At 39.9% G+C, this 26,655-nt stretch overlaps 1 protein-coding gene across 7 annotated transcripts in view; it reads left to right on the forward strand.

The window, feature by feature from the left end:
- The window catches only part of Numb (NUMB endocytic adaptor protein), a 108,331-nt gene that overhangs the window by 7,901 nt on the left and 73,775 nt on the right, over window positions 1-26,655 (forward strand). For all 7 annotated transcript variants that reach the window (XM_013115391.3, XM_005072697.4, XM_013115394.3 and 4 more), the window contains exon 2: window positions 21,674-21,797. The gene's annotated coding sequence lies outside the window, so the exon portion shown is untranslated. The remainder of the gene's footprint in view (window positions 1-21,673; window positions 21,798-26,655) is intronic.

Here is a 26,655-nt window from a genome sequence, read left to right on the forward strand (position 1 = left end):
TGTTCTCTTGCCTTCTTCCTTGACAAATTGCACATTTTTCATGTCTTTCTGCCCCATTTTGGTTTAGAATTCTCACTGAAAACCTAGTTGAAGGCAGCCAGCAATAAACATGCCACAGCCAATATGCTGTGCTGTGTTGAAATTTTCTCTTCCAAATAATACATTTTTGAATTCAATCTCACCCTAATTAATCAGGATACAGAATATAGACAGATTTTCCCCCCAGAATGTAATATGAATCGGGCTTGTAGCCCAATTCCTATTATATCTTTTTTTCCCTCAGAACTTGATAGGTCTTTAGTGTCTGCACATATAATGTCATTCTATTCTTCCATACTCCCACTAGAATGGCCTGCTGCTCTGTTGCAGTCCAAGACTTCTTTGGCTCACTGATCTGAACTCTTCCACATTCTCTCCACAAATTAGTTTCAAAGGCTTGTAAACCACACGGTCAGGCTCATTACACCAGCAGCTCCATTCCTGGTACCAATTTCTGTATCAGTTAACCTTTGTCACTCTGGGAAAATAAGGTAAGAGAGGCAGATTTTGAGTCAAGATTTAGTGGGAATGCAGTCCATCTTCTCAGGGAAAACATGAGTGCTAGGGCTTTGTCCATGGAGATTGGTGCTTTTGGCAAGGCTTGTTGCGTCTAGGCAGACAGGACTAGAGAACTTGGGCTGAAAATGAGCCTGAGCTATGACCCTTCAAAGCCTGCACCTAGAAACCTTCATCTAGGTAGGCCCCAGTTCTTGAAGGTGGGACAATCCCCTCAAACAGTGCCACCAGCCAGCTACCAGGAGTTCAACATATGAGCCAGTGAGCAATGAATCCCAACAGAGCACATTGTAGTTCTTAGTATTCCTTAATTAAGATAAATCCCCCTGTTCCCTTCTTAAAACAAAGACAAATCTGGACTCTTGCAGAGACACACATTAGCCTGATTATTACAGAGACATATCTGTATCTGTTGTACAGTAAAAATGGAAAAGATGTAAATTGTGTCTAGATAAAACACAATAAAGTGGACAAAATCCAAGTTTTATAATTGTGTAAACAAATTATCTTTACCTTATTAACTTATGGATTAGATAGTTTATTAGACCTCTCAAACTTAGTTTTTTCACCTATAAAATTGAATCTATTCTATACTCATTACCAGATTAATGTTGATAGATAAATGAGAAGCTTTTTGTAATTGCCTTGCTTGTGATAAGCATTGAATATATGATATTGGTAAATTATAATTAAAACAACTTTAGACTTACAGACTTCTTTTCATAAGGTGGGCTAGTATCCCAGATCTTATAATCATGTGCTATTTGGCAGTTAGGAAAAAAATGGACTTTAACATTTTACATAAGAAGCTGGAGAGATGGCTCAGTGGTTAAGAGCACATACTACTCTTGTAGAGGACCAGAGTTTGGTCCCTGACACCTATGTCAGGCAGCTCATTACCTCCTGCAACTGCCTCTAGGAGATCCAGCACCTTCTTTTGGCTTCTATGGGTGCTGTACTCATGTATAAACATTCACAACAGACAATATACACAAAAATAAAATCTTTACAAAATGAAAACTTACATTTTAAAGCACTTAGCTAATGTTTTTGTGATTTTGGCTTTTTTGTTGACAGTATAGTATTTTATTATATATTTAGAGGCTGTGTCTCAGCATATAACCAGATCCTCTTCCAAGTAAGTAAGTTTTTGCTAACAATGGGAAGGAAATATTAGCTCTCTTTTCAGAAAAAGTTCAACATTAATGATTTTATTAACATCATTGCTTTTATTGAATGATTTCATTTAATGCTACTATTAATGGTTTTATTGTTTGTTTGTCTTAAATATGGTCTTGTTCTTTATCCCTGCTGGTCTGGTACTTGCTCTTTAGTCCAGGCTGCCCTTGAACTCATAGCATTCCTCCTGTCTCAGCATTTCAAGGTCTGGGACAATTAGATAAACATGCATAAAAAGTTGAGCTGGGACCCTTCCACACCTATACACAAAAATGACCTAAAAATCAGTCATAAATGGTAGAAAGTATGAAAATATATAATATATTGAGATATATTGAGAGCATTTGTAATATAAGAAATATATAGAAAATTCCTTATAGATGGTAGGAAAGATTTGCAAATTGTGTCTGGTAAGAGACTTATATTTATAACATAAAGAAATTTTATAACTCATAACAATGAAAAGACAATTCATTTTTAAAAGATAATCCATTGATAGGAGATCTAAATAGACAGTTCCGCAAAGATACAAAAGGTCAGTAAGCACATTAAAAATTCTCAATATCATTAGCCATCAGAGAAATGCAAATCTACTTGGTATCTATTAAGATATCTATCTACTTAGCATCTACAAGCATTGTTATAGGTAGTCTTACACATGGTGGCATACACCTGCTTGTAATCTCAGTTCTAGGGAGGCTGAGGCAGGAGAACTATAAATTTAAGTTCAGCCTGCCCTATGTATTGTAACCTACATTAAAACAAATAAAAAATAAGGGAATATAGCACTTAGTGGTAGTCTCTTGCATGAATGAGGGTAGTCTCTTGCATAAATGTCCTTCTCCAACATGGCGGGAAAAGATGGAAGCAATGACAAGTGCAGGCGAGGATGTGAAGAATCTGTGATGGGGCACAATTGTAATCCCTATATTTGGGAGATGGAGGGAGGAGAATAAGGAATTCATAGTCAAACTCTGCAATATAGTAGAGTTGAAGATCAGCCTGAGCACCATGAGAGCCTGTCTCAAGACTCTCTGCACTATCTCATAGTTGTGTGGCTTAGTCTTCTTGTGGTACTCCTAACAGTGGGAGCAAGGGTTGTCTCTGACTCTGTTGCCTGCTTTTGGAATGCTTTCCTCTTACTGAGTTGCCTTGTCCAGTGTTAATAGAGGAGGTACCTAGTCTCACTGCAATTTGATATACCATAACTGGTTGATGTCAATGGGAGGCCTGCCCTTTTCTGAAGAGAAACTGAGAAGTGAATTGGGGGGCCAGGGAGGGGAGACTTCGGTCAGGATGTAAAAACAAAACAAACAAAAATAAATTAAAAAAATATCAAAAGGAAAAGAAAACTAAAGTAATTGAAATTTCTATTCTCATTGCCTGTGGGGATGTGAATGCTGCAACTACTTTTTAAAACTCCATAGAATGGGACCTGTGAAATGGCTCAGTGGCTAAAAGCACTTGCCACACAAACCTGGACACCTGAGTTTGATCCCTGGAACCCACATAAAGGTTTCCAACTTTAGACACACACACACACACACACCCAACCCCCCCCAAAACCCCAAAAACCTTAGCATACAAATCCAACTATATTACTACTAGATACATACCCAATAGAAATAAGATACATCTCCACACAAAAACTCATGTAGGGAAGTCAAAGAGATGACTTGTTGGTTAAGAGTGTTTGCTACTTGGGCCTGGAGAGATGGCTCAGTGGTTAAGATTATTTGCTATTGTTGAAGTGGACACAGGGTTAGTTCCAGCACCCACATTACATGTTCACAGCTGTTAACTCAGTTCCAGGAGATCCATTGCCCTCTGGCCTCTATGGTGTCCTGCATGCATGTGGTATACTTAAACACACATATACACATATACACACATACAAATGAAAATAATACATCTAAAAAATGCTTGATACTCTTTCAGAGTTCTGTTTCTAGCAACCACTTTGGGCAGTTCATAACTGCCTATGATTCCAGCTCCAGGGACTTGTGCTCTCTGGCTTCCTTGAGCTAAAAATATGAGCAGTTATGATTTTAACAGGCATTTATCTCTTCTGAATGTCTTGAAAGCAAAGCAAAAGGATCTTTATCAGTCTACTATTACAGACATAGCTGTATCCATATCTATATAAAATATCAGTATTTTACTGATAAATATATGTATTTTGTATTTGGGTTTTATGTACATATGAGCATTTTGTGTGTGTCTGTGCAAGCCCTAGGGACCATCCTGCTTCTTCCTCCTCAGAGCTAGAGTTGTTGGTGACATGCACTGCCGTGCTCTGCTTTTTATGTGGATGCTAGGGATCCAAGCCCAGGTCTTCATACATGCACAACAAACAACTTTATTGTGACTGAGCCATTTCCCAAGGTCCTAAATATCTTAACAAATATATTTTATTACTATATGTGGATCTAGACTTATTAGCTTGATCTGTAAGAGGAAAAACTAATTTGTAATTAAAAATGAAATGAAAGGTGGTTATTCCAAGTAAATGACTTTTCATAGCTTTGTGCCACAGTGATAATTCATATTTAATTTTGGGCTTAAACATTTACTGTTGACTATTGGGAGCTTTGGTAGCTTAAGTGACAAAATGAATAGTTAAGGTTGTGTTTTATAGTTATTTTTTGAGTTTTGTATATAAAGACTCATGATCTTCTTGGAGGAATATTTTTGTATTTAATCCATATATAGGAAGTGATAGTCCTGCAGGGTGTTAGATAATAACACTTACAGTAGTTAATGATGTGTTACAGGATCTCTTCTCAGTAGCTGTAACTACCCTTACAGGTTGCTATTTTATCTTTATCTTCCATTTTAAAACTTTGAGGTGTAGAGGATAAACTATTTCCCAAGATTGTAGAGTAAGTGGTGAAAACAGGAATTCACATTTAGTTTGTTCCCAGATCTCATACTCTTAACTTTCAGTGTTAAACTGCTTTAATTCAGTTTTGCATTCTTTTTAGAACATAACATTCTGTGATAGTGATGGCTCAAATTTAAATTGCTGTTTAAGAATGTACAGTGAGGGATTGGGTACATGCTTATTGGGTATAGTGCTCGTTGTGCAAACATAAGGACCTACATTCAATATCCATGTAAACACACACACACACACACACACACACACACACACACACACACACACACACATATGTTATGCTGTGCGTGTAGCAGTCAGAAGGCAAATGGTGAGAGTTTCTCTCCTTCTACCATGTGGGTTCCAGGATTAATTTAGGTTGTCAGTTTTGGCAGTAAGCATCTTTACCTGCTTTACCATGTCAATGGCCAAAATATGTCTTTGTTAAAAGTATTAGATAGTTAAGGAATGAAGAAAATTTCTCACTAGAGGAGATTGTAGGGTAGTATTGTGTTTGAGGTTGTTGACTGAAGTTAATTATAATTAACCTTTCTGGATCTGTGGTTTTTCTTCAGTGCTTCATTGAAGTCAGAGGGAAAGTTTGTAGTTGGGAAAGATGAAGGGGAGGGACAAAGGTGACATGAGGGACAGGAATAACTGTATTGATGAGCTGTGAAGGCTGAGTTGGATAAAGAAGGAACTGAAACTGGGGGCTGATAGGAAAAGAGTGGAAGGTTCATAATTTCACCTCATTAAAAACAAAGAATGACTTCTGGTGGCTTAGATGAACAAGTGAGTTGGAGGATCAACAATAGAATATCTAATTTGTACAGCCTTAAGACAATTTAAATTCACATTGTAGCCAAATGGATTGAACATACACACCTATACCCAGTGACTGTGATTTCAAATATGACATATTAAAGTCTTAAAAGTCTTCATCTATTTAATAAATGTGTTAACCAACTTCCTTTTTTTTTTTTACTTGTACTTCCTTTAAATTGGTCACCAGAAAAATAATGCCTTTGATAAATCTCTATATATTTGGGATCTTTTTTGGGAAGTTTGTGACATAAAGTCTATCTTTATTATTGTTCTATCCCTGTAAAGAGACACCATATCCAAGGCAATTCCTATAAAAGAAAGCACTTAATTGGGATCTTGCTTACAGTTTCAGAGTTTTAGTCCGTTATCATGGCAGGAAGAAGGCAGACATGGTAGTGGAGCAGTGACTGAGCTTTACATCATGAATCCTAGGCAGTAGGCAGAGAGAGAGAGAGAGAGAGGGAGGGAGGGAGGGAGAGAGAGACAGAGACAGAGACAGAGAGACAGAGAGGGAGGGAGGGAGGGAGGGAGGGAGAGACAGAGACAGACAGAGAGAGACAGAGAGACAGAGAAGCAGAGAGACATTGGGTGGGCCTGGTGTAGGTTTTTGAAACCTAGAAGCTCACACTTAGTGACAGATCCCTTTCAACAAGGTCACACCTACTCCAACAAGGTCACACCTCTAGTCCTTCTCAACAGTCCATCAACTGGGAACCAACATTGAAGTATATGAGCCTATGGGGTCATTCTCATTCGAACCATTTAAGCTTATTTTCCCTTAAATAGATTTAAAAACTCGTATTTATTGTTGGTATACTCTTTTTAAAACACTTTGCCAGGTTTTCATACGTATCTAAATGTACACTTAACATAAAGATCCAACAGTACTACTTCTAGATGTGTATGCAAGTGAAATGAAAAAAATACAGTCACACAGAAGCTTATATGCTTTAGTGCCTTAATTACCTCAAACTGGAAATTATCCAGATGTATTTTTAACTGATAAGCTAAGAAACTTCGGTACATCCATGCCATGAAATAATATTTTGCACTTTGTTTTACAGTATGAATGAATGTATTATGCTAAGTGAAAGAAGCTAGACTCAAAAAGCTATGCATGATTCCACTAAAACATTTCTGTAGATTTATTTATTTACCTATTTAATTTTGCTTGTTTGAGACAGGGTTTCTCTGTGTAACAGTCCTGGCTGTCCTGGAACTCACTTTGTAAATCAGGCTGGTCTCAAACTCACAGAGATCCATCTGCCTCTTAAGGACTAGGATTAAAGGTGTGTGCCATCACTGCTTGGCTTAGATGTATGTGTGTGTGTGTGTGTGTGTGTATGTATGTATATATATGTATGTGTATGTATGTATGTATGCGCATGCACCTACTACATGTGTAGGTATCTACAGAGACCAGAAGAGGGTGTCAGATTCCCTAGAGCTGGAGTTAACAGATAGTTGTGAACTTTCTGCCTTGGGTGCTGGGATCTAACCTTGGGTCCTCTAGAAGAACAATAAACCCTCTTAACCACTAAGCCATCTTTCCAGTCCCCCTTTATATTTTAAAGCAGGTGAAACTAAAGGAACAGAAAATTAGTGGTTTCCAGGTGTTGAAGGAGGGTTTGATTGCACTGGGCCTTGGAGAGAACTTTTTGAGTATTCTGTCCTGACTGCTATAAAGGGTACATGTACACTGAAAAAGTTGGGCTTTAATATATGTAAGTTATATTTCAAAGTTCTAGCATATAAAGTATTTTGGAGCCAGGCATGGTTTCACACATCTGTAATTCCAGTATTTGGGAGGTAGAGACAGGAAATTGTCCTTAAGTTCGAGGCCAGCTTTAGCTGCATAATATCTTGCAGGCCAGCCAGGGTTTGATAGAGACCTTGTCTCAAATGGAAAAAAATTATTTCAACAATTTTGCAGAAACATGTGGAACTATGTTTGTAGATTCGGCTTATGTCACTTGCAGAAGGAGAATGAGCTATATAGGCATCGTTAGCACTGGGGAAGAAAATCTTTGAAGTTCTTAAGACATTATGCAAATGTTACATATCTTTATGCCTAACAGGCCTCATAGGTATCTTTAAAAAGAGTGGGTGTGGTGGTTCGTGCTTTTAATTCCAGCCAGCAGATACAGCTGGATCTCTATGAGTTCAAGGCCAGCCAGAACTAAATGGTGAGACCTGTTTTTTGTTTGTTTGTTTGTTTTTTTTAAAGATTGCAGTGTTAGGTCTGGAAAAAGAAAGTGTTAGAAGAGACTAAGAGACCTTTAGTGTAATCTTATTTCTAGGTTTAGAGCCTGGACCCAGGTAGATGGCCTAAAGTTGAATGGCAGAAACAGAGATGTTAAGTTATGGAATAGTAATTTGGTGTTTATTTGACTTAAGTGTACATTTGGAACTCATTTCTATTTATTCTCTGTGGAGACTATTTTTAAAATTTTTAGAGCCTTTCAGTTGTATCATCCTAAAAGTGGAAATCACTCCTTTCCTAGTGGTGGGAAAGCCTTGTGTCTGGATGGTAGGAAGGCTAAATTGGAATGATCCCATGTGTAAGCGTTTTGGTCTGATGGGGATGGGAAAGGTATTCTGGCACTCGGGAGTCACAGAATACTGAGTGTTACACAGCTCAGATGGAAAGGTGTCTTGGAGCTCAGGAGCCAAGGACTACCACAAGTTGTTGTAAGTTTAGCAGCTTACAGCCTTGCCTCAGGGAAAGGCTTCCCAGTGTATCAGTTCTGCTCTGGCAGGACAGGGTCTTCCAGCTGGGGATGTTTGCCCATTGTAGCAGTTTTGCTCGGCAGGAGAGCTGAGAGCTGAGAGCCGACTCCGCTCTGCCAAGGGAAGATTTCCCCGACAAAAGTGTTACAGCCCTCCTCGCTCTGCTCTATCCAGGGTCACCTCTGCTCCACCGCTGAAGCAAAAGAAGATCACCCAGAGCACATCCAAGGGGTTTATTGGGAGGGAAGAATCCAGGAGAGTGGCTGTCCTCTGCCACTCTGGTAGCGTGAACAGCCACAAGCTGAACAGACCCACGGTTTATATAGGGCTTCCAGGGTGGGGATAAGTCAGATTTTAGTGCTGAGCTCAATTGGCTAGAGCTCTGCTTGAGGATTGGTTAGTTTTCTGCCCAGGATTAGGGTCAGATTTGGCTCTGGTTTCTGGGCCAAAGTGTGTTTCTTTCTCTGGTCCTTTTTAGCCTTTTGGCTCCAATTTTAGGGCCAGGGTGCATTTCTTTCACTGACTCTGATTCCAGGAACAAAGTCACTTGAATTTGCTTAGAGCCAACAAATTAAGATACTTATTTAGCCGAGTAAATTTGGATTTTTAAAAAAAGTTATCATGTACTACCATTAAAAATAGGAGGCTTTTTATTTTTAATTTAATTTAAAGGTTATTGGCAGAATAGAGAGAATTTAAGTTTGCTTTGTTCTTTGTAGCTACTTTTAGTGATGGAACTTCATAAATACAGAGAAAGGTGATGGAGCAAGGAGACCACCTTCAGTAGTCTTAGAGTCAGGAAATGCAGAATGGAATGCCGGTCAGGATATAACAGCTGCATTAGGTCTTCTGTTTGTGAGACTCATATTTTATTGTCCTCTGGGTGCTCTTGGTGTGTAGCATTTTTTTAAAAGATTTTATTTATTTATTATGAATACAACATCCTGCCTCCATGTATGTCTGCACACCAGAAGAGGGCACCAGATCTCATTATGGATGGTTGTGAGCCACCATGTGGTTGCTGGGAATTGAACTCAGGACCTCTGGAAGAGCAGTCGGTGGTGCTCTTAACCTCTGAGCCATCTCTCCAGCCCGGTGTGTAGCATTTTTACAGATGCTTCTGAACTCTGATTCTAGAACCAACCTTAGACTTCCTTCCCTGCAGAGATACTGATGATGTTGCAGCCACTGCCATTAGTTACAGAGTCAGCAGGTGGCTGGGTTTTTCCCCCTTGATTAGGAAAATTTGAGTTCTCCAGGGATTTCTGGGAGTTCTTTTATTGTTTTTCTTAGCATCTATTTATTTTGTGTGTGGGCACAGGTGCAAGTGCTCACTTCTCCACACACATGGAGGGGCAGAGGAAAATATGAGTCAGTTTTTGCTTTCCACCGTGTGAGTCCCAGGGATAGACCTCAGGTTGTTAGGTTTGGCAGCAAGTGTTCTTACCTACAGAACCATCTTTCTGTGTCCCTCCCAAGTTACTTCTTTTAAGCCACATCTCTAGGCAATGTTGATATTCTTGTTTGTTTGATTTGGTTTTTAAGATCATTTCTCCCCAGTCTGGACACAGTTGTGTGCCATTATATTCTGCTCCTCACTCTTTTAAAAGGTGTCCTACCCCAGTCTCTGTAGATTTCTCTCTTATGTGGAGCCAAACTCCAACTGCCATAGCCTGGCTTCAGCCCTGCTTTCTCTTTATATCCCTCCACAATCCAAAAGGTGATGTTTTGAGCCAGCTGTGCCTTACTTATTTGACACTTTTTGTTTGTTTGTTTGTTTGTTTTGAGACAGGGTTTCACTCTGGTCGTCCAGGAACTTGCTCTGTAGACCAGTTGAGCCTCAAACTCAGAGATCCACCTGCCTCTGCCTTGTGAGTGCTGGGATTAAAGATGTGCCCCACTACTGCCTGGTTTATTTGATACATTTTTATTTTATTTGGGAAATTTTACTATGCAATCTTGACTGGAAACCGCTATAGTCTTTCAAATCTATATCTGTAAAATTAGAAGTATACTATCCCTTAGCATTGTAAACATACATATATATAAATTCTTACAACAGTACCTGTTGTATAGTAGGTGCTATATATCTATATCTATATATCTACATATTTATATGTATCTATCTATATGTATATAACAGCTCTTACATTTTCAAGTGGGTTCCATTGTTCCTTATTGGTTTTCTGTTTAGACAGCTGTATAGTAACTCCAAAATACTTATTCATTGATAACACTATTTCTGCCAGCTGTTGTGAGAATTATGACATGCTTTGAAACATTTGGGTGAGACAGTTAATTTTAATTTTAGTTTATACCCTAGCAATTTTAAATTAGAGATTTGTCATGATAAATTGCCAATTTAAGAAACATAACTACCAACTTGCTTTTTAAATTTTTTTTTCAGTTTTTTTGGTTCTCTGTATTGCTTTGGAGGCTGTCCTGGAACTCATTCTATAGACCAGGCAGGTCTCGAACTCACAAAGGTCCACCTGCCTCCTGAGTGCTGGGATTAAAGGCGTGTGCCACCAATGCCTGGCTTTAGCTTTTGGTTTGATGTATTATTTTCTTTTAAAATTCATCTATGTATGGGGTGTTGTATTTGTTTGTGTGTGCACATATGTGTGTGACTGCACATGTGTGCTCATACATGTGGAAGATGGGCCCATGATGTGTGTGCGTGTCTTCCTTAGTCTTGAATTTTGAGGTTAGATCTTTTACTGACCCTGGATCATATCAGTTTGGTTAAACTAGCTGGTTAGCAAGCTCCAGGGGTCATCTTGTCTCTATGACAGCCAGCATTTGGGTTACAGACCTTTCCTTCCATCCCAGCTTTTTAAAATGTGCATGGTGGGGATCCAAACTCATGCTTGCATTACAAGCATGGTGCTCAGTGAGCCATCTCTCTAACCTCTGATAGATTGTTTTCATCCGGGGTGAATATCCTTAAGCTTTTATCTACCTGAATACTTTTCACTGTATAAGGATTTATCCTTGCTAATGTTAAAAATTTGTAAGATTTTTGTTTGTTTTTTGAGACAGGGTTTCTCTGTGTAGCCCTGGCTGTCCTGGATCTCACTCTGTAGACCAGGATGGCCTCAAACTCATAGATCTGCTTGCCTCTGCTTCCTAAATGCTGGGATTAAAGGTATGGGCCACCAACACCCAGCAGGCAAGATTTTTATTATCACATTTAGTTTCATAGTGTCATAAAAGCAAGCACAGCCTAGAGGCCACAATGAGACCTCAGTTTTCCCAAGGCCTTTAGCTTTTGTTTTATTTTGTTATAGTTATTGTTTTGTTAGGGTCTCTCAATGTAGCTCAGGCTGACCTTGACTTGTGCTTTTCATGTCTCTACTGCCCATGTGGTGGGATTATATTATATGTCTGGCATGGGCCTAGTTCATAATGGGGACAGTACTGCTAATATTAGACTTTTAAGGGAATGAGTTTTGCTGCTGTAATGATTAGGATAGCTTTGGTATTAGGGTACAGCTTTGTTGTTCAGTAAGCAGGAAGGAACCAGAACTTCTAATACCACGTAACATATGATGCAACTACGTATGATTTCTCTCAAACACATTCTTACAGGCCTTCTTGTAGGTGAAAACCCTGTTTATACTCACTTGATCATGATCTCAGTTTTGTTTTATATCTAAACACAAAGGGATTTTTTTTTTTTTTTTTTTTTTTTTTTGGTTTTTACGAGACAGGGTTTCTCTGTATTGTTCCGGAGGCTAGCGGTCCAGACCGGCCTCAGACTCACAGAGATCCGCCTGCCTCTGCCTCCCGAGTGCTGGGATTAAAGGCGTGCGCCACCACCGCCCGACACAAAGGGATTTTTTTAAAACATGGTTTTAATAACGCTGAATTTTCTGAGAAGGCAACTACTGAGTAAACTGAGGACAAATCGTAGTTTTGTTCAGGGCTTTACAAGAATTGTTTGCTTTTTAGGAAATCTTACTCTCAGTGGCCTTGCTCTGATTGTCCCATTCAACTCTTTTGTCTTACTCTTCAGTTTTAGCTATCATATTCATGGCAATTTGATATATAAGTACAAGTGTTTATTTCCTTAATAATACAAGCACTGGATGGCTGTACTTGAGCTCTTACATATTAAAATTATTAAGGTGGAGATATATGATATTAGGCATTAGATCATTGTTTTGCAGTGAGATATCATCATGTTTCCCAAGTTCATGATTTTCAGGGCTCCTGATGCAGCCTCTGTAGTAAGTTCCTGGGGACCACAGGTGCATGCCACTGTACTTTATGTTAATTTTTAAAAGTTGAGGATGGGGGATGGAGAGATTGCTTAGCAGTTAAGAGCATATACTGCTTTTGCAGAGGATCCAAGTTTAGTTCCCAGCACCATGTCAAGTAGCTGACAGCCACAAGTAACTCCAGCTCCAGGGACATTCCATGCCTCTGGCTTTTTTGGGCACCTGTACTCAATACTCACATACCCACACAGAGGCATGCACAATACAAGTAAAAATAAAACTTCAGCCAAGTGGTGGTGGCACATGCCTTTAATTCCAGCATTCAGGAGTCAGAGGCAGGTGGATCTTTGAGTTTGAAGCCATCCTGGTCTACAGAGTGAGTTCCAGGACAGCCAGGGCTACACAGAGAAACCCTGTCTCAAAAAACCAAAATAAATAAATGAATAAATAAATAAAACTTAAGAAAGCTGAAGGTAGGTGGATTTTCTGCTTGTATAGTATTTCTGCTTTATGGCTTTGGTAGGAGAAACATGTACTAAACAGTGTTTTCATAGTCATAGGGCAGTCCAGGTTACCTTTTGAGAAAGAAAGAAGAGGTTCTCTTGCATCAGTAGGTGACTGTCCCCTTTTCTCCTTCTGTTCCACTTCTCTTTTTTTCTTCTTGTTTTAAAGTATTTACTGTGTTGATAAAAATAGGACATAACCTTGAGATAATGAAGTGTATAATAAAACTTCATACTCTCTATGAACCTATTTGTTGCTCAGCTTAAGAAACAACAGTGCCAGTAAAGCTGTTATATTTCTCCTAATTTCCATGTAACTTAACCACTAGAGGGGAAACTATTCAGAATTGTACTCTGATTTTTGTTCATCAACCCCTTCCTTTTATTTCAGAATTGTAATATTTAATTTTGTTTAAAAAAAGATTTATGTTTAAGTGTAAGTGTATCTGTGTCTGTATATATCCCTGGGCACTGGAGTCAGGTGACTGGAGGCCAGAAGATCCTTGGTTGTGCACCCTCAGATGTTGGTGTTAGGAACTGGACATGGGCCCTCTGCAAGAACAGTTTATACTTGTGAATGCTGAGCTGTCTCTCCAGCCTCTAGTTTTACTGCTTTTAAAATTATAATATGGAACCATATTATATATACTCATATTTTTGTTTGCTTTGTTTTAAGATTCAACTGCATTGGGCTGGAGGTGTAGCTCTACTGGGAGAATGCTTGCCTAGTATGCTTGAAACTCTGGGTGAATCCCCAACACTGCTTACAGTGGGTATAGTAGTAAGACCTATAATCCTAGCACTCAAAAGGAAGAGGCAGGAGGATCAGTAGTACAGGGTCATCTTTGGCTACATAGAAAATTTGAGGACATCTTGGGACACATGAGACTTTCAAAACATGGTTTTAAACCTATTTTGATATATATAACTGTAGTTCATTTTTTCAGAGAGTTGTGTTGTCTAACTACTTCAATTCATTCTTCTAAAGGTGGATTTTTTTTCTTATTTGGCTGCTATTACATAATTTTGTTATGTCTTCAGGTGCACATAGACAAGAATTAAAAAATTTTTTTTGGAGACAAGAACTGTTTATATAGTACTAGGCTATCCCCAGGCTTGTGACCTTCTTGCCTTGCTTTCATTCTGAAATGCTGGGATTGCAGGTGTACACCATTACATTATGTTGAATTATACATTTTTTTGACTGACTTCTTTACTCAGAGAGTAAAACAAGTTGTAAATCATTATTCATCGTGGTTTTTTTTTTCCCGTGACTCCTCTCTTTAATGCTTGTGGTCTAAATAATTTCTTTTTAAAGATTTCACAGTAGATTTTACCAGTTGAAGATAGATGTCCTGATGTTCTTTGGAGAGAGAATGTGTTGAGTTGGCATTCTTTTGCTGCATAGGTTTTAGAGGACAGCATCCCAGGAAATTCATGCCTAGTTAAGCTGGGGCACTGCTCCCATGCCTAGAAACTTGAAGTTCTTGGGCCCAGTGGAGTTTCAGCTAGGATTATATTTGGATTTAGCTCATAAGTATCTCCCTTTATTTGGAGAAGTGAATTCCTGAGATATGCCTTAAGTAGTTAGGATAATAGCAGAGTCACACCATTCTTTGAGGCTGCAAGCAGCAAGATAGCATTGTTTCCATGGTGTATATGTGTGTGTGTTTGGCATTCCTCAGGTACTCACCAAGTAGAGTAGGCCAGAAAACTCTAGTGATCTTCCTGATGACTCCTCCCCAGCACTGGGATTACAAGCATAGGGCCCTAGACCAGTTTTTTGTTTGTTTGTTTTTCACTTGGGTTCTGGGGCTCAAACTCTGGACCTTATACTTGCCCAGCCCTCTTCTTTTTGAGACAGATTCTCAGTGCTAACTGGAATTGTCCTTCCTCGTTGTTGGACACACTTGTGGAGGTCAAAGGACAGTTTGCAGAAGTTGCTTTCTTTCCATCATTTAGGTTCTGGGGATCAAACTCAGGTTGTCAGCTTGGCAACAAACACCTTTACCTGCTAAGCCATAATGTCTAACCCTATTTGAATTTTTGAAAGAGGGTCTCATGTATTCCAGGGTGGTCTCTATCTCACTTGTGTAGTCAAGGATAAACCTTGAACTTCTGAGTCTCCAATCTATTTTTTTTCTTTCCAAGACAGGGTTTCTCTGTGTAGCCCTGGCTCTCCTGGAACTCACTCTGTAGACCAGGCTGGCCTCAAATTCAACCTGGAACCACCTACCTCTGCCTCCTGAGTGCAGGGATTAAAAGTGTGTACCACCACACCCCTACTATCTTTACCCCTACAGATGGCTGAGATTACAGGAGCCATTTACTGCCTCACATACATACCAGGTGTTTATGTGGTGCTGGGGATTGAACCCAGAGTGACTTGTGTGCTAGGCAAGCACTCTTATCAAATATGATGCATCCCAGCCTGTGGTATCCATTTTTCAATATAAAAACCTTTGTACTTACACAAGTTGGTTTGCTTTTTACTGATCTCTAAACAATAGAGCTCTTACTTCCTTATTCCTGGATAATTTTAGTAGGATGTGGGATGGAGATGTTTGTTCTTATTATTTGTATTTGTCTTAATTAAAGGCTCTTGAAGTGGGTATTTGAATTGGTTTTTCTGTGGTATCAGTTGTTCTGTCCATTTCTAGTCTCTAAATCTTAATTGCATATAATCTTTGTGTTCTTCTCTCCCCCTCCACTTTCACAGGTGGTGGACAAGTGCTCTGACTTCATCTGTCTCCTGTATGTGTTATTTTTCTTTTCCTTTTGTCAAGAATTGAAGGCACTTTTCATTTTGAAGACATTAAACATACCATGTCAATACATTTGTTTGTACAGATTCTAGACATACACACATTTAAGTTGAGTTGAGGGAATCATCTAGTGTCTACTTTGTTCTCTTTACAAAAAATTTTTTAGTATGTGTATGTGTGCACATGTGTGTGCAGGTGCATGTGTATTTGGATACCAGAGGTCAGCGTCAGGAATCTTTTTTTTTTTTCCAGACAGGATCTTTTGTAGAACCTAGAGCACACTGATTGCTGTCCCCCCTCCCCCACTGAGCTTACAGAGACCTGACACACCACTGTGGATGCTTAGGATCTGAATTCTGACCTCCTAAGGGCACTTTACTGACTGAGTCATTTCTCCAGACCCTCTACAGAGTTTGACTGGTTCTGTTTTCCTTTTGAAAACGAATGAAGTTCCTGGACTAGGAAATTTATGATTTTTTTAAGGAAAAAAACTGTAAGGTCTATGCAATCTTAGCTAAAGATCCTTTGTTTTGTGTGTGTGCGTGTGTGTGTGTGTGTGTGTGTGTGTGTGTATGGGTTCATGAGTGTACATATGTGGAGGTCAGAGGTTGATATGATACCAGGAGTCTTTCCACTTTATTTATTTACACAGGGTCTCTCACTGAATCTGATACCTGTTAAAATTATCACTCAGATCTGAATAAAATTTAACTCTTAGGTTAAGGTTCCTCTTCTCTGAGCTATTTCTAGAATGGACCTACCTAGAGTGTAAGCACTCTTGTTCACTTTTCGAGAGTTTTAGAGAGTCTTTGTTGCTGTGTTTTAGAAATAAGGCCTCACTATCTAGACTGCCCATGTAGGCTTTAGACTGGTGGTCTTGCTGGCTCAGGTTCATGAGTACCAGGACTCTTGGTTTTTCGAGACAGGGTTTCTCCTTGTGTAGTCCTGACTGTCCCAGAACTCGCTCTGTAGAGCAGACTGTCCTTGAACTCACAGAGATCTGCATGCCTCTGCCTCCCTACTGCTGGGATCAAATGCATGTGCCACCACTGCTCAGCCAATGAAAGACTCTTAGTCTTGGGGGTAGTGTAAAATGTTACAGTGGAGAGTGAGCTTTTTAATATAGGGGAAATTTTGGCAAGCCGAATCTTTGAGCCAACAATCTCTAGTTATGTCCGGTGAGTTCACATTGCCAGTATGTCAGTATTTCCAGTTTAATTTCTGTTGCTATGATAAAATAACCTGACCAACACCCCCCCCACAAAAAACAAAATAACTTAAAGGGTTTGTCTCAGCTCACAATTCCAGGTACAGCCCATCATAGCAAGGGAAGCCAAGGCTTCAGAAATTAAAACAGCTGGTCACATCCACATTCAAGCATGAAACAAAATGAACTGCATGCATGGTTGCCAGGGTTCTGCTGACTGTCTCCTTTTCATTTAGTCCAGGGCCCAGCCCATGAAATGGTACCAACCACATTTAAGGTGGGTCTTCCCACATCTATTAACCTAATTAAGAAAATCCCTCATAGACTTGATCTCAGGCCAACCTAATCTAAACTGTTTATCACTGAAACTATCCTCCCAGGTGACTCTAGATTGTGACAAGTTGATTAAAACTAGCCATCACACAGTGTTTCTAATTGTGATTTTAGAAATTTAGATATTTTTCCTGTATGATATTTTTGTTTTTTGAGACACGGTTTCCCATATAACAGCCCTGGCTGTCCTGGAACTCACTTTGTAGACCAGGCTGCTCGAACTCAAGAGACCCTTTGCTGCTTCCCAAGTGCTGGGATTGAAGGTAATTCATCATCACCACTGGCCCTGACACTTTAGGAGTAATCCGCGTTCATATTTTCTTTTACTTAAAACCCCTAGCCTATTCTGATCCTAAAATGTCAAATAGATCATGCACACGTGTATCTGTGTATTTGCATGTGTATGCATGGTCATGCATGTGAACGTGTGTGTTTGAGACAGGGATTCACTCGGAGGCTGGCCTCAAGTTTTTAGTCCTTGAGTTGCCCATGCCCTGGGATTACAGCCATGTTTCAGTATGCCTAGCTTTCACCCATAAGTTCTGTCTACTTAACTAGTGTTTAGATAGCTAGTTCCAAGACAGTAAAGAGACTTCATTTATTTTGCTGTTACAGAAGCAGAAGGAAAATGTCTTAGAAGAATGTGAGATTTATCCTAGAACTCTAAATGTCTACTTTTGGTGTTAAGTTTGATCAAATTCTCAAGGCCCCCTGAGTGTGGGTGGGTGTCAGTGAGGAGACCTAGGTAATCTATTGAGCCTTGGGTAGTATTTATCCTGGGCATACACATGGACTTTGGGCACCCATCCAACAATGAGAGATGCACTCTCACCCTAGACTCTCAGGGGAGGGTCTAGGCCCTGCCCTGGATGAAATGACAGACTATGGACACCTCCATGGAGGGCCTCAGCCTCCCTGGGGAAATGTGGGGATATTGGAGGGGTTGGTGGGATGGTGTAGGAGGAGGGGAGGGAAAAGGAGAGGGACCTGGAATTAACATGTGAAGCAACCTTGTTTTCTAATTTAAATTTAAATTTAAAAATAAAAATAAATTTAAAAAGCAAAATAAAAAGTTTGATCAAATTCTAACTAGTACTGTGGTTTCTTATATATCTGAAAAGCAATTGTCATAACTATTGTCATTTCTCTGTGCTTATTACTATATTTTGTCCCTTTTATAATACAATCATTAAAATTGAAAGTAAAGTATCAGAAACATTACAGTCTGTTCAAGAATTAGGCCATTGAAGAAATGAACTGAAACACATTGTTGTCTAAAACTAATTTGCAAATAAATTCCAAAGTTGTTTTGGTAGTGGAATGAGATTCAGCTGTTGTTATTCTTTTTTTTTTTTAATAAATAACATTATATAAGAGTAGATGGCTGTGCAAAGCAAGTTGCTAATGCTAGTCAGCTTTTAACTCTACTTCATTTTTCCTTTAAGGCCGTATGTCCTTCCTATGTACTCCCCAAACTGAAAGTAATAAAAGACGCTGGGATGCAGCTCATTGATAGGCCCTAGATTCAGTTCTTAGTATCTAAAAGGGGTGGGGAGTGGCAAAAGAAAGGAAGAAAATTACAAAGAACCCAACATCATCATCAGTAATATTTTGCAGTGCTGGGAATTGAACCCAGAGCTTTATACATGTACATGCTAGATAAGTAAAACTGGATTACTTTGTGTGTCAGTTTAGTGTTGCAATGCCACATTAAAAGGTCTTTGAGGGCACTGTATATTTATGTTTAAACCATATAATAAAAATATCTTTGTTCTGAGTTTTTTTTTCCCCTTTTGGTTTTTCGAGACAGGGTTTCTCTGTACCTTTGGAGGCTGTCCTAGAACTAGCTCAGTAGACCAGGCTAGCCTTGAGTTCACAGAGATCCGCCTGTCTCTGCCTTCCAAATGCTGGGATCAAAGGCATGCCCTACCACTGCCCAGCAAAAATCTGAGTTTGTTTTCTTTTGGGGGGAGGTTTTGAGACAGGGTTTCTCTGTATTGTTTTAGAGGCTGTCCTGGAATTCGCTCTGTAGACCAGGCTGGCCTGGAACTCACAGAGAGATCTGCCTGCCTCTGCCTCTCAAGTGCTGGGATTAAAGGTGTGCACCACCAATGCCCAGCTAAAAATCTGAGTTTTATAAACAAAATTAGTTTAAAGAAAAAAAAAGACTTTACAGTCAGGTATTCTGATGTTTTATTTTTATTATTTTTTTAAAAGATCAAACAACCATTTTTATTGAAAATAGATTTTTTCATACAATATGTTGATTACAATTTCCCCATCTCCAACTCCTCCCAGATCCTCCCCACCAACCCACTATCATTAGAAAAAAAAAAGAACATCTAGAAAAAATAATAAAATAAAAATGGTCTCAGCTCCACTGTTTAGTAGTTTTGTGATCTTGGAGTTTCTAAACTTATTGTACCCCAGTTTTCCTAGTTGCAAATGAGCCATCAGAATTAAATGACTTAATGCATATAAATTGTCTAGGAGAATCTGTCAACTAGTACCCAATAAATGTTAGCTGCTGCCATACTTTTTAGTTAGAAACAACACCATTATATCATTTATGGTGAATTTGTATTGATTCTTAAATCAGGCATATTTTGATTCCAATATGAAATATGTGGCTAATTAGAGTGCACACTAAAAATTACTGTTGGATAAAAGCCTTAAGAATGTTTACTTTCAGATTCTTTACCAGCTAGTATTTTGTCAACTTGAAACAGACCCAAGTTGTTTGAGAATAGAGAACCTCAGTTCAGAAACTCTCCCCACTAGGTTGGCCTGTAGGCAAGCCTGTGCACAGTTGATTTTCTTCCTTAATGATTGATATGGGAGGTCTAGACCACTACAGGTGGTACCACCCCTAGGCCAGTGGTCCTTCATGGTATAAGACACAAGGCCAAGCAAGCTATGGGAAGCAAGCCAGTAAGTAGTGTTCCTTGCTTCAGTTCCTATCTCCAGGTTCCTGCCTTGAGTTCCTGCCCCAACTTCCCTAGATGGTAGACTACAAGCTGAAAGATAAGAAAAACCTTTCCTCTCCAAGTTGCTTTTTGGTCTTGGTGTTTGATCACAGCAGTAGAGACTCAAAGACAGAAATCATAGCTTTTTTTTTGTTGTTGTTTTGTCTTGAGACAAGGTTTCATATAACCTAGGCTGGCTTTGAATTCACTGCAGAGTTGAGGATGACTTTGAACTCCTGATTCTCCTGCGTCCATCTCCATTGTGCTAGGATTATAGGCATGTATCACTTGGTATTTTGAGACAGGTTCTAACTCTGTAGCTCAGGCGGGCTTGGAGTATACTATGAAGTCCAAACTGGCTATCTCCCAGTATCTGGGTATGGTATCTCATGCCTATAATCCCAGCAACGGAGGTTTATAGCTGTTTTGGCTCTGTCACAACATTAAATAAACAAACAAACCAAACAAACAAGAAACCTATTATGTTGTCTGTCATACTATAATGAAAGAATTTAACCTGGAAAACTAGGAAAGGCAGTCTCATATTAAGCACAGTTGATAACTTTACACATATTGTCATATCTGTCTCCTCTTTAGGTGTATTTCTGGATTTTAGAAATTGCTAATTTAATCTTCTGCACCTAGGAGTGTATCTAGACTCTTAAAACAGCGTAGAATGACAACTGAGTCTAGACCCAAACCCCCCAAATCCTATCTCCTCAGCTTCCACCGCATGAGAATTTGTGCTATAAAGAATCAGGCAGAGAAAATCCATGACTTAATCAGCATCAGTAATAGCTCGTAAGAAAGTAGAGATGGGGCTGGGTGGTGGCGGTGGTGGTGGCGGTGGCGGTGGCTGCTGTGGCTGTGGCAGCTCACGCCTTTAATCCCAGCACTTGAGAGGCAGAGACAGGCAGATCTCTGTGAGTTCTAGACCAGCCTGGTCTACAAGAGCTAGTTCCAGGACAGCCTCCAAAGCCACAGAGAAACCCTGTCTTTAGGGAAAAAAAAAGAAAAAAGAAAGAAAAGAAAAAGAAAGTAGAGATGGGGCTTGGTAAGATAGGCACACCTGTAATCCTAGTACTTATAAGTTTTAGCCTGGCCTGGGTTCATAGGGAGGCAACCTTAAAGAAGAAAAAAGTGAAGCTTGAACTTGAATCTACAGTATCCAGATGTACATTTTTAGTGAAACTTGTTTCTGTGTACCTTAAGAGACTGTTTTCTTTCAACCTACACACACGCATGCACGCACGCATGCACGCGAGCACTGGTGATAGAGATGCATGCCACAGTATGCATGTGTTGTGGAGAATTGGTTTTTCTGGTTCTGTTGTGGGTTCTAGGGATTAAAAACAGTCACCAGTGTTGGGGAAGCTTCTCTTAACACACCAGGCTTGTACTTTTTCCACTAAGCCGTATTGCCAGCTGCCTTTTCAATTTATGGAGGTAAATTATACGGGATTGAAATTGAAAATAGCTACCTATATTTAGAATTTCCTTTCCTTGCAGTTTTCAGATTTCGGAGCCTAACGAACATTTTCCAGGGGAGACTGCCAGTGGCACCCAAGATCTTGATACACAGCCTCAGACTGGAATACTGGTGGGCCAGTCCTCAGAACTCTTCTTAAGACAGGTAGGCGAAAGACAGTGGGGAATGGAAACTCGGGTTCTTTTTGTTGTTGTTGTTGGTTTTTTTGTTTGTTTGTTTGTTTTTACGAGACAGGGTTTCTCTGTATTGTTTTGGAGGCTGTCGGTCCAGCCTGGCCTCTAACTCACAGAGATCCACCTACCTCTGCCTCCCGAGTGCTGGGATTAAAGGCGTGCGCCACCACCGCCCTGCAAGAAACTCGGGTTCTTAACTGCTGGAAAGTCCTTCCTTCCTGTTTTTTCTAAATTCTGGTTTATGTGTGTGGTTGTTTTGCTGTGTGTATGTCTGTGTACCATGTGAATGCCTGGTGCCTGAGGAAGCTGGAAGAATGCAATGGATCCCCTGAAACTGGAGTTACAGATTATTGGGAACTGCCATGTGGGTGCTGGGAATAATACCTGGGTCTAGAAGAGCAGCTGGTGCTCTCAGAGGTGGGGCCATCTCTCCAGCACTCTTCTGTTTTTGTTAGACTGATTAGCTAGTTAACTGTCTTTACATTTTTAACCTTTTTTCTTAGTAAAAACAAAGCATCCAAATCTTAGTGGATAATAATACTTTTTGTATTATAAAATATTTGTCAAGATTTTTAAAGACTGGGCTGTGGTGAAGCACACACCTTTAATCCCAGCACTCAGGAGGTAGAGACAGGCTAATCTCTGAGTTCAAGACCAATTAGGTCTATAGAGCAAGTTCCAGGTCAGCCTCCAAAGCCACAGAGAAACCCTGTCTCATAGCCAAAAAAGAAAAAAGAAAGAAAAGAAAGATATTAGTGGTAAAACTTAGGGCAATTTTGTTTCTTTTTTGCACTTTCAAATGTGTTTATGAAGTTTATGAGTTCATTACAAATTAATTTCAATTTAGTAGCTTTTGAAAAAAATCTATCTATCTATGTATCAATCATCTATTTTATTTTGAGATAGGGTCTTACTCTGTAGCCCTAGCTAGCCTACAACTCACTATGGAGTCCATGCTGGCCTTAGACTCACAGCACTTCGCTTGCCTCTGCCTCTTGAGTGCTGGGATAAAAGGTGTGCTTCGCCACACCTGGCAGGCATGTTTGTTTTGCTTACATATCTGCAATTTGATTAAGATTCTTGACGGGTTTGCTTGTCTTCATTAACATGGTATGAAGTGGAATTGCTAGGCGTGTGACTCAGTGGCTAAGAACTGGATTCATTTGAATGCTTGCTTGCTCCTGCGACTGCTGGTGAATGCTGACTTGGCTGAGTCCTCAGCCTGGGCGTCTAGCCAGAACACCTACACTATACTTCTCCTTGTGACTGCTTGGCTTTCTTGCAGCATGGTTACTAGATTCAAGAAAGAACATCCCAAGAGAGGAGGGTGAAGGCACATGATTTGCTTGACTTAGCTTGGAAGTCACATAGTATTACTTCATTCTGTCTTTTGAGAAGTTATAAAAGTCTGTGTAGGTTAGGAGAATTGGGAAGTGGACATAAACCACACCCCATGAAGAAAGGATTATCAGCATCACATTCTAAGAACATTTCATAAGGAATCAGCTGCCCTTACCATCTTTCGGGGACATGATTTGTCACAGTTTGTATTTTAAAAATGTGTGTGTGTGTGTGTGTGTGTGTGTGTGTGTGTGTGTGTGTGTGTAGGGATGCACAAGTGCCACAGTACATGTGGAGTACTACATATAGAAACCTTGTCTTGAAAAACCAAACTAGCAAACAAACAAATCCCCAAAATGGGAAAGCTTGGGGCCTCAGATTTAGACAAAGAGTCATAGGTAACTAGGGACACTGAGACTGGGAATAATATATTGTCTTTCTCAGGGAAGAGCCCTCAATTGGTTATCCAATACCCAGGGTCTTGAGATCATACAAGCAACGGTATACATACTACATACTGAGCAGGTTGTATTTAGGAATACATACACGTACACACACACACACACACACACACACACATTAACATATGTGTGTATATACAACAAAAAGGTCATACATTTGAGAGTGAGCCAAGGGGTTGTTGCATGGGAGGAGTGTGAGGAAAGGGAACAGGGAAGTGATGTATCTATAATATCAAAAATATTTTTTAATTAAAAAATAAACTAAAGTTTATTTTTAAAAAACAGGGGAAATATATAATAAGTGAAAAGGATGAGTGTTTAAAAATTTTTGAGTTCTTGTTTAAAGTTATTAGGACTCTCAAGAGGAATAAAATTCAAATATGTATAATCATACATATATGATTTATAAAAGAAATTTATTAGATCGTCTTGCACAGTTGAAGCCCGTCTAGTCAGTTCAACAGTGGCTGTGTGCATGCTTAGGAAGACAGAATCCAGGAAGCTTCTCAGTCCAAGAAGTAGGAAGTAAGAGCAAGGGGGATCAGTGATGCAAGCTAAAATCGAGGCTGGAGGCTTGACAGTCCCCTGCAGTGTGGGGATATTTTATCATATAACAAATCGACTTGCCTGAAGATCAGAATGCAAAGCTAGCCACATCTATAGAGGCCAGGCAGTGGTAGTACACACCTTTAATCCTGGCAGACACACTAGTTAGTCATAGAGGCTAGGCGGTGGTGGTACACACCTTTAATCTCAGCACTCAGGAGACAGAGGATCTCTCTTAATTCCTGAGCTACAGGAAATTGATCCAGTCTAAAAAAGAAACAGCTTACACAAAGGTGATCTCAGCACTTGGGGTCCCAGGACTTTAATCCCAGCACTAGAGAGGAGTGTAAGGCAGGAGTAGACAGTGCAGTCTCGGGCAGTCTGAGGTTTGGTAGAGAGCAGTGCAGTCTGGAGATGGTAGTCTGAGGACAGGATCACCCTTTCTGTCTGAGCATTGGTAGAAGTGAGAACTCTCTAGTGGCTGGCTGCTTTACTTCTCTGATCTTTAGCTTTCACCCCAATATCTGTTTCTTGGTTTTTATTCATTAAGACCAATTAGAGTTGATGCTACACTGCAGTTACTGGTGTGAGTCTGTATTGAAGAGCTAAGGAATTGGCTGTCCAGGCAAGGGCAGCAGCAGTAGACCATTCATTCACTCAGGAAGAGTGGAGTTTGCACACACTGCCTGGCTTCCTTCCACCTTTTGTTCCATCTTGCCGCCCCACCCACCAGCCTGTTAGAAGTGCCACCTGTATTGAGGGCAGGGTTTTTTTTCTCCTTAGTTGCTGCTGTGTGTGTCAGTCATCTCTAGAATGCTCTCACAGACATACGTAGAAGCATTCTTTGCTAATGTTTTAGGTGTTTCTCCATCTAATTAAGTTGACAGTCAAAATTAATTATGGAGGTGCAAGTTTTCTTCCCCAAATACCCTATGATAGTCTTCTGTCCTTTGCTTGATTCCTTAAAGTGCCAGTGATTGGAACTGGGCTGAGTTCTCAGCAGAAACTTTGTGGGTCAGTAAATACTAAGAAAAAGTTTGTAGGCTATTTGTTTTTCCCTTAGGTCTATAATTCCAGCACGTGGTCACCCACTTCTATATAGTGAGTTTGAGACCAGCCTGGTTGTCAGTCACTCTTAGGTGACTCTAGCTTGAGTATAGTTGACATGAAACTAGCCAGCACACTTTGTTGTATGCATTCTTCTTATCTGCAAATTGCTTCCTAAAACTTTCTTCACCAAATTTCTCATTTTTCTTGTGTTCTCTCATCGTAGGTCTGAACAAGAGCAGTGAGCACTAACCATGCCGTAGCCTAATGCTATGCTGCCATGAAATGTCTTCTGCCAATGAAATTAGTTCAATACTTTAAAATTCAAGTTTTCAGAAAATGAGAAAATGCATCAAGGTTTTTCAGAGTGTCACATGAATGGGTCAGTTCTTCTCTTCTGAAACTTCCTGAGCTTGGTTGCTACTGTCTGTTTCTCTGTGCATTCCTTTTTTATTTTTATCATTTATTTAGTTATTTATTTCTCTCTGAGCATTCTTATCTTCCCAAGGTCTTACCAAATGGCATGTTAAGCTCTACTTACGGTATTCAAAGGCTTTCAGACAATAGTTCCAAACTCTTCCCATACAAGAGCCATAGGATCAGACTTAGTGCGGCAGTGACCTGCTTCTGATTCCAGGTTCTGTGTGTTACCTTTCTAATTACTTCCATAATTATGTCAAAATACCCAACAAAAGCAGTTTAAAGGAGAAAGGGTTTACTTTGGTCCACAGTTTGAGGACATGCCCATCCCGGTGGAGAAGTCACGGCAGCAGGAGCTTGTGTCACCTGGTCACTGAGTATCTCCAGTCAGGAAGTAGAAAACTGAGTGCTCATCTCAGCTAGCTTTCCTCTTTGGTTCCCATGCATTCAGAGTGACTCTTCCCACCTCAGGTGGCTAATCTAGGTAACCCCTCAGCCATGCACGGTATTGGCTGTTACATGAGGCAGTGATGTCACAGGTATGGTTGTGTATGGTGCCACACCTGTTTGCTGACTGGGCAGTAAACAAAAGAGGAGCAGGAAGGAGCTCGTGTCCCATCCACTTAAGTGATCAGAAGATTTCTCATTAGGTCTCACCTCTAAAAGTCTCATAACTTCAGTTGTAGAGCATTTGCCTAGCATGTACTAGACACTGAGTTCCAAAATATCAAATAAAAAAAATCGGAACAAGCTTTTAACACATAGACCTTTGAAAAACATGTGAAATCCAGACTATAGCAACAGATGCCTATAAGGGAGCATAGTTAGCCCTGCTTGGCGATCACTGGTCTACATTTAAGCACAGTAAGTACACTTAGGTTCTATAGCTTTTGTTGCATTAAAGCTTAGTGGCTGCTAGTTCATAATTGGTGGAAGTTCATAATTGGTGGTCTAGCATTTGCTGTGAATGTGCTGATCTCTGATTTGCTGCTAGTTTGATTGAGTCCAGATGAA

This window comes from Mesocricetus auratus, unplaced genomic scaffold, assembly GCF_017639785.1.
Source record: "Mesocricetus auratus isolate SY011 unplaced genomic scaffold, BCM_Maur_2.0 Super-Scaffold_15014, whole genome shotgun sequence".
NCBI classification, from domain to species: Eukaryota; Metazoa; Chordata; class Mammalia; order Rodentia; family Cricetidae; genus Mesocricetus; species Mesocricetus auratus.